At 35.5% G+C, this 7,659-nt stretch overlaps 1 long non-coding RNA gene across 1 annotated transcript; it reads left to right on the top strand.

The window, feature by feature from the left end:
- The first annotated feature begins 5,158 nt into the window (after positions 1 to 5,158).
- On the top strand, positions 5,159 to 6,181 carry LOC126964614 (uncharacterized). Its single transcript, XR_007729406.1, has 3 exons — positions 5,159 to 5,206; positions 5,552 to 5,637; positions 6,000 to 6,181. It is a non-coding gene; the product is annotated as an uncharacterized LOC126964614 (long non-coding RNA).
- Positions 6,182 to 7,659: the final 1,478 nt, after the last annotated feature.

Below are 7,659 nucleotides of genomic sequence, written 5' to 3'. Positions count from 1 at the left end.
TCCAAGTCCATTTGCGTTGTTCTGGCTTCATGAAGAAGAAGTTCATCATATAGAGATCCTCCTTCTTCATGAAGTCAGCCAGCATCTGGCCTCGGGCGTTCCGATTTCCATAACCAAATTTCCCCACTCTCAACTCATCGCCGCCACGTTTGCCCAGCTTTGCGTTAAAGTCTCCCATGACAACGTTGAAGTGGGTCTTAGGGGTGTGAATGGCTGTTGAGATGTCCTCATACATGGCCTCCACCTCCTCGTCTGAGTGTGTCGAAGTCAGAGCGTAAACCTGAATGACCTTCAGCGAATACCGTTGAGTAATTCTGAGTATTAGGTACGCTACCCTATTCGACACGCTCCCCACCTCACCTTACGTTGTTGACGAGAGACTTGTGCACGAGGAACCCAACACCACCCTGAGACCGTTGGTCACCCTCCCAGAAGTAGAGCAGGTGTCCGGAATTTAGGATTATCAGGACCTCAGATAACCCCATGACATCCCATCGTAGTCTGCTTAAAACTTCCTCCAGTTCCTCCAACTTTTCGTCGGTCCGCAGTGTATTAACATTGTATGTTGCTAGGTCCTATGGTCTTCGTCGGTGGTAGCGATTCCGAACCCGGGGATTCTTAGCACCCCCTGCGCCGCCGCTAATTGGCTGCTACCGCGGCCACCACGAGGGGCCACCGAGGACTGGGGGCCGGGGCCTTTCAGCGTCCTTTTTCATATTTGGGTTGTTTTCTGCCGTAATCGCCACGCTTGGCAGGCGGGTTGGCGATCGCAGTGGGTATTTGGTTGGGTTCTCGGAAGGATAATGTTGCCCATCCTCCGTTCTTTGAATCCCTTAGTTGCCTCTTACGACACCCACGGGAGGAGATGGGGTGGTGCTATTCTGGTGCGACGAACGAACGACAGTAATCATGACCATCATATTCCCGAAACATCGTTACATAAACAGTGAATATTGGATACTTTATATTTATACAGCTTTTTTCTATATTAATTTTTAATAAATATTCATATACACAGACAATTCATATACTGGAAGAATCGCCTTACAAACTAATTTGTTTTGTAAATTACAGTCATTGTAAAAAGTATTTTAATGGAGTACTATTGATTGAAAAGAGTGGCCGTTGAGTTTCTTTCATGTTCTTCTCACGAGCTCTACATTTTACGAACATATTAGTTACATAGATTCAGTAATTTAAAAGAAATATTTATAGTGACGATTCAAAAGTGCTAAAGTCAAGCATAATTAAATAAAGTTTATTTGACTTTGACTTAGAATACCTAAACAAATAAACTACAATTATCAATTTGACTTTTTAAAAAAGATTCAAGCTGACACTAACTGACGCTTAGATTGACCGCTTCAACTAGATACCGCAGGCGTAGTCGCAAAACTTTTACTACGTCCAACTCGAGCGAGTCCTGAATAATGTGTGACGTTGACGTGCCACATGTTCTGTTAAACTTTGCTAATAATTGAAACTCAAGAAGAGAGACACTAGGATCACATAATATCAGTAAGTATGTTGTATTTTATTAATTTTAATGTAAAATAACACGAAACATATGTTATAAAATTTGAAAGATGCCATTGGGTGTCAAGATGCCACGCATCTAATTGTGCCGTACTAATAAAGCTATTGCTCTTAGGTAGTGCGGTATCTAGTTGGGGTGGTAGTGATTGACTTCCAATAAGTGACGCAAACTAAATTATAATAGCGGACTTGATTAAAGATTTAAATAAAAATTGATCAATCTCAAAATCAAATAATTTTATTCAACATAGACTTAATTCGAACAAGTATGCCTCAAAATAACATAAGAACGGGCGCTTTTTTTTTCCTTAGGAGGTTTACCCCCATTCTTAGGATTTTTCCCTAAATGAATTATTATTAATTTTTTATTTAACAACAATTTAACATTAATTGCTTTAATTTTTTTAATATCAAGATTAATTATAATATTTTTTTACATTCGAATTATTTATTTATCAATTTTACTAATTAATTTTAAATTAAAGTGATTAAAAATTAATTTTAAAATTAGTTTTTTTTTCATTTATTAATTTTATCTCTTTAATTTCTTTATCAAGTTTAATCCTTAATACTTTTTTATACAACGCCCCCCAAAAGACTTACTAACTCGTCGTAGACGAGTAGTAGGCATTGTAAGTTTATGTCTGTTCCTGGTGTTAACATTATGTTTATGACAGTTTCTAGCAAATTCACTTAAGTGCCTATGTAAATACATAAAATTATCAACAATATATTGAGAAGCAATAGTCAAGATGATTATTTCTTTAAATTTTGCTCTCAATTATTCCTTAGGTCCTAGATTATAATTAATTTCAAAAGTTGAATTGTCCTCTATTTTAATATGAGTCGAGATGACGTTAAGTTCGAAATGAAATGTCAAAATATGGAAAATCACATAACACGATAGAAACGTCATTATAAAGTTTTAATAATAATAATAAATTTACTTTATTTTCAAAGATTACATATACATTTTTATTGGTTGAGACTTCCCAGTAAGTTATGTTAGGACACTTGTATTGGGAATATCTCGCAACTTCCTTAGCAGATACATTTTATTTAATAAACAATATAGAAATACAAAGAAGTATGTATGTACAAAGATATATGATTATGTCTCTCTATCTGTAGTCGTTCCCTCATGACTGAGAATCGTGGTCATCAACAAGTGGTCCACACTTGGAGTGAACAATTTGTTTCCATTGCCTTCTGTCCATCGCGGCCCTGACGATGGAGCTTAACCTCGGGGACCTGGAGTCTTTTATTTGGATGGTCCATCTGGTAGGAGATCAGCGATACGGTCGCGTAGCAGAGAGCCTCGCGACGGTCACTTTTGATACGAACGGACTGTCGTGTTAACGTAATATTATCTTTGTCAATCGAACTTCACGAATTAAATTTATTAATTACAGTCTACTTTTTAATTGGACGCTAAGATCTCCCTATCATTCAAGACCAGGGCACTGGGCGCTCACCAGCGAGGCTGTCATGTGTGTTATGTACGTATATCCAATATAACAAGCGCCATTTGTAACGCCTGGTTAGTAACTGATACATAATTTTTATGCTCTAGATTTTGCTTCAAGCTTTCATTAAATTTTACTTTGAGTACTACCAACAATATTTTACCATCAGAATAAATTCAAATGACGAATTAGCATCTGATTTTAACATAAAACTGCGATTTGTACCAAGTTAAGTAACACGTTATCAGATTTTATTTATTTTAAATTATTCTTTTCATAATTTGAGAATTTAGTATTCTTCATAGCCTAAGCATTTAGTAGTGATGTTTAGTTTATGGTAGAGGAGGACATACGAGCGTACGGGTCACCTGAGCTTAAGTGAACACCACCGCCCACATTCTCTTGCAACACCAGAGGAACACAAGAGTCCAAATGCATAAGCTCTCGGGAAGCCCAAATGATGGAAGTTTTGAGAGGAGCGCCTTGTGCCATACACGATCAAAGGCCTTCGCTATATCCAATCTAACTGCCAGGCCTTCCCCCTTGCTTTCAATAGCCGCCGCCCATCTATGTGTTAGGTACACCACAGTGCGGTTTTCAAGGAGCTTTCTTCAACGTACTACAAAGCTGTGGAATGAGCTTCCTTGTGCTGTGTTTCCAGGACGATACAACATGGGTACCTTCAAAAAAAGCGCGTATGCCTTCCTTAAAGGCCGGCAACGCTCTTGTTATTCCTCTGGTGTTGCAAGAGAATGTGGGCGGCGGTGATCACTTAACACCAGGTGACCCGTACGCTCGTTTGTCCTGCTATTCTATAAAAAAAAAGAAAAAAGAGTGTTGCCGGCTTCTTAGACAGGTGTACGCTCTTATTTGAAGGTTTCAATGTCGTATCGTCCTGGAAACACCGCACAAGGGAGCTCATTCCACAGCTTGGTTATAAGTGGAAGAAAGTTCCTTGAGCACAGCACTGTTTAGGCTAGTTATTGTTTGGTTCTTGAAGATGTATCTTCATGTTCTAATAGTGACAACTTGCTTCTCATAGGTTACAGAAAAGTGTAGGAATTCGCTTTGCTGTTGGTAAATATACTATGTATGTATAGTATTATATCACTTCAAAGTCATACTACACAACAATGCTTAAATGTCACTGCTTGTGGCGGCGACATGGGACGGGTCGTCCCCTTCCCTAAAATATGGTCGACGGTGGCGATGGCTGGCCCGTGCGTCTTGCTCGTGAACAGGCGTTACTTGTGTTGGCAGGATGATCATGTAACCGGAAGCTCTGCTTCAGATTCTTACAAGATATCATATATTATTTTTTTATAATCTCTTCTAAAATCCTCGCAAAATACCAATATTTATTTTCGGTGTCTGTGGATGATGCAGCTACTGTACTCAATAACTTTTGTTCTGTATTAATTTACGTTTACTTTTTTGACTTACTCGTGTACGGTATTTCGTGACAATTTGAAGTTTGATTATTATTGTTGCATCACTTTACATATTATATTGTAACTAGCAGACCCAGCAAACGTTGTATTGCCGATATTAAAATCGCGATACAAATATAACTGTTGATCGTAGATGGGTGAAAATTTTAAATTGTATGTATTTTTTAACGCTGCCTGAATACAAATTTAAAAAAAAAATGTCAAAAAAATAAAATTTGGCGTGGACCACCCTTAACATTTAGGGAGATGAAAAATACCCAATATGCACTCAAAATTTCATGAGAATCGGTCAATCCGTTTCGAAGGAGTTTAACTACAAACACCGCGACATGAGAATTTTATATATTAGATTGAAATTATTTGTAAAACGATGAAAATGTAAATGTTGATTTAACAGAGTGGCAATGAGTTTATTGCTACTTCTTCTCATTAGTTCAACCCTTTACGAAGTAGCGGTAAATTCAATAAAAAAAATTAAGTTTGTATAAGTATCATTTCCGTGACCTAAATGTATAAAGTGAAAAGAAGAAAAAAAGTCATTTATACGTAAAAATGTACGATTTCTGACTGTACAATGTAGTTGAAAATCAATTTCCTCGATTAGCTTTTACCAATTCCATTTATAGTCTCTATTAAATCTTTTATGCTAGCCCATTCAATGCAACTATAAATTTATAATTAGCTTATTTTACAGCCATTTACATGCCTCATTCCATTTGGATAAGCGTTGCTATCATGATTGGTTTAATTCTAGTAAGTAGCTTAAATTTCAAAACTGCAAAGTCTTTTATAGTGTTGTCTAGTCATAATGCAAAAAAAACATTGTAAGGCCTATATTATTATTTATATTTAGATATTTTATTTCAAATTAGGGTTTCCATTAAACCCAACTTTATCGAACCTACCTTCACCCAGTAAGTGTTAACTTATATAAAAGTAAAGTTAATCCTAGAAGTGAGGGTTATCACTTTAAAAACATAACATATTGTTTATATAAAAGTGAATGATTAAATTTTCGCATTTTTTAATGATATTTGATTTCGATTACAATCGAAAGAGTGAACTTTTAAATATTTAAAATGTAATAAATGTTTATAGATAATATTATCGGTGGATTTTGTAGCATGTGGAACTAAGGATAATGCAACACTTTATGGAAGTTCTGAAAAACTCACCGACTTAAGGTTTCCATTTTCATATTTAATTTTCTTAGGTCATTTCTAAGTCAACTGGTAAACAATACCAGCTGTGGAAACGTCGAAAAATAGACTTTAAAACTAACCTATATTTTGAGCAATTCACGCATAAACTAATATGCCTGGCCTGTTTTTATCGGTTGTCTAACAGCAAGAGACTCTGTCTAGACGTATATAATATTATCTAAGATTTAATTGATAAATTTTGTTAACATTTTAATAATTATACTTTCTTTTTGGATTTTACAACATATGCGACATGAAATAATTATGAATGAAATAAGAAGATATATTACAAAAATATGTTAAATTCGCAATGTTCTAATACCATTTATCGTTTAAAATTTCAGCAAACACATTACTTCTGTGCCTAGTAATAAGACAATGAAGTTGACAACTAACAGAAAAGTTGTCCTAACTATAAACCCTGACAAAGCACTCCGCTCCATAAATCCACAAAAAACTACCAGCCTGTTATACCAAGATTATGACAAGGATGGAAAATTGCTCAATAGTGTATATATGTACAATCTAGCAGATGTAGCCATGTTTTTTGAACAATTCCTCGACACTAAAATCTGTTATGTCACATGTGAAGATACAACATATTAAAATTCTATATTAATAACTACATTAATTAAACAAAATAAAATAAAAAGCCTTTTATTTCCTGTTGAATAAATTAAATTTCAATTATTAATTATTATTATATGTGGGTATGTTTACAGTATTTCAATGCTAGTATATTGAAATTGGCAAGAACCCATCTTCAGGCAAGCAAAAGGCAGAAAAGGCATTTATTTTCCCAAAATTGATTCCTTTAAAATTCTGTTTGATGTCATTTCTAATATACTAGATACTAGTACCGTTTCGGTAACAAATTGCGCTCTGAGAGGGAAGAAGCGGTGCAAGAAACTCTCCTAGCATTCTTTTTTTGCGCTATTTTTAATGAAATATACAATTTTATACTGTCATTGCTATTGCTATAAAATAATCATAATCTGGTCCCAGGCTGTCAGATCACTTAGATATTTAGCTGTGGAGTAGTAGGAGTTACGACAGAGCAATTTTCTAATAAAATGTTTAAATTTATTTATAAATAATGCCTGAACATTGGCTGGGACTTCATGCTTTGGACAAATCACAAGAAATGCCCAATGCATCCTGTGAATTTTCCCAGACGTCAAACATATGTTAAATGAAATTGATCTTTGTTAAATAATTTACAATAATGCATGTAGCTGCTGAAGCAAAAGTCTTTCAAAAATTTTTCTAAAAACAGGCAGATAGGCGTGAAATTAGCAGGGTCAAAAGAAATGTCCGATGTAAGCAAAGGTATAAGTTTGCTGAATTCATGAGCAAAAAAATAGTCACGGAACACACCCTCATCTATGCATTCTTTAAATATTATCTCTAATTCAGGTGCTGTACTGTCAAGTATGGTTTTTTCAATATCAGTCGAATGGCCCCATAGGTCTTTTATATTTTTTAGGTTAATTGATTTGAAGATTTTTAGTATGTTACCGCTACCTTTAACCTATTTAAATTTCAAATCAATGGATGATACTGTTGTCGTAAAACCGCTGTTCGACAACACTCTCCTTAAATTTCTGTAGACTGCAGGTCATAAATATAGGAAGATGGTACCTGTAGCTGGTTGACATTCTGGCGCTCAATAAGGTCGGGTCCGTCCAAATGTGGAGTATTTATGCTCTTTGGTCTGGTGCACCTCAATATCAAGTATCATACTCACCAGCTAAATGTGTAGCGTTCCCTCTATAATGCGATTTTCAAGGAAATTTCTTCCACATAGGACCAATCTATCTACCAACTTCCTTGCGCGGTATTCTAAAGACGATACGCCAAAAAACACGACCTTAAAAAAAGGTGCGTAATTTTTTCTAAATGGCCGAGAACGCTGGCAACTCTGATGTTGCAGGAGAATGTTGGTGACGGTGATCACTCAATATCTTTAAGCTAGTTTTTCCTTCCGTTCCATAAAAAACAATG

This window comes from Leptidea sinapis, chromosome 5 (genome assembly GCF_905404315.1).
Source record: "Leptidea sinapis chromosome 5, ilLepSina1.1, whole genome shotgun sequence".
NCBI classification, from domain to species: domain Eukaryota; kingdom Metazoa; phylum Arthropoda; class Insecta; order Lepidoptera; family Pieridae; genus Leptidea; species Leptidea sinapis.
Note: the sequence above shows the minus strand (reverse complement) of the source record. Positions and strands in the feature narration are given on the sequence as shown.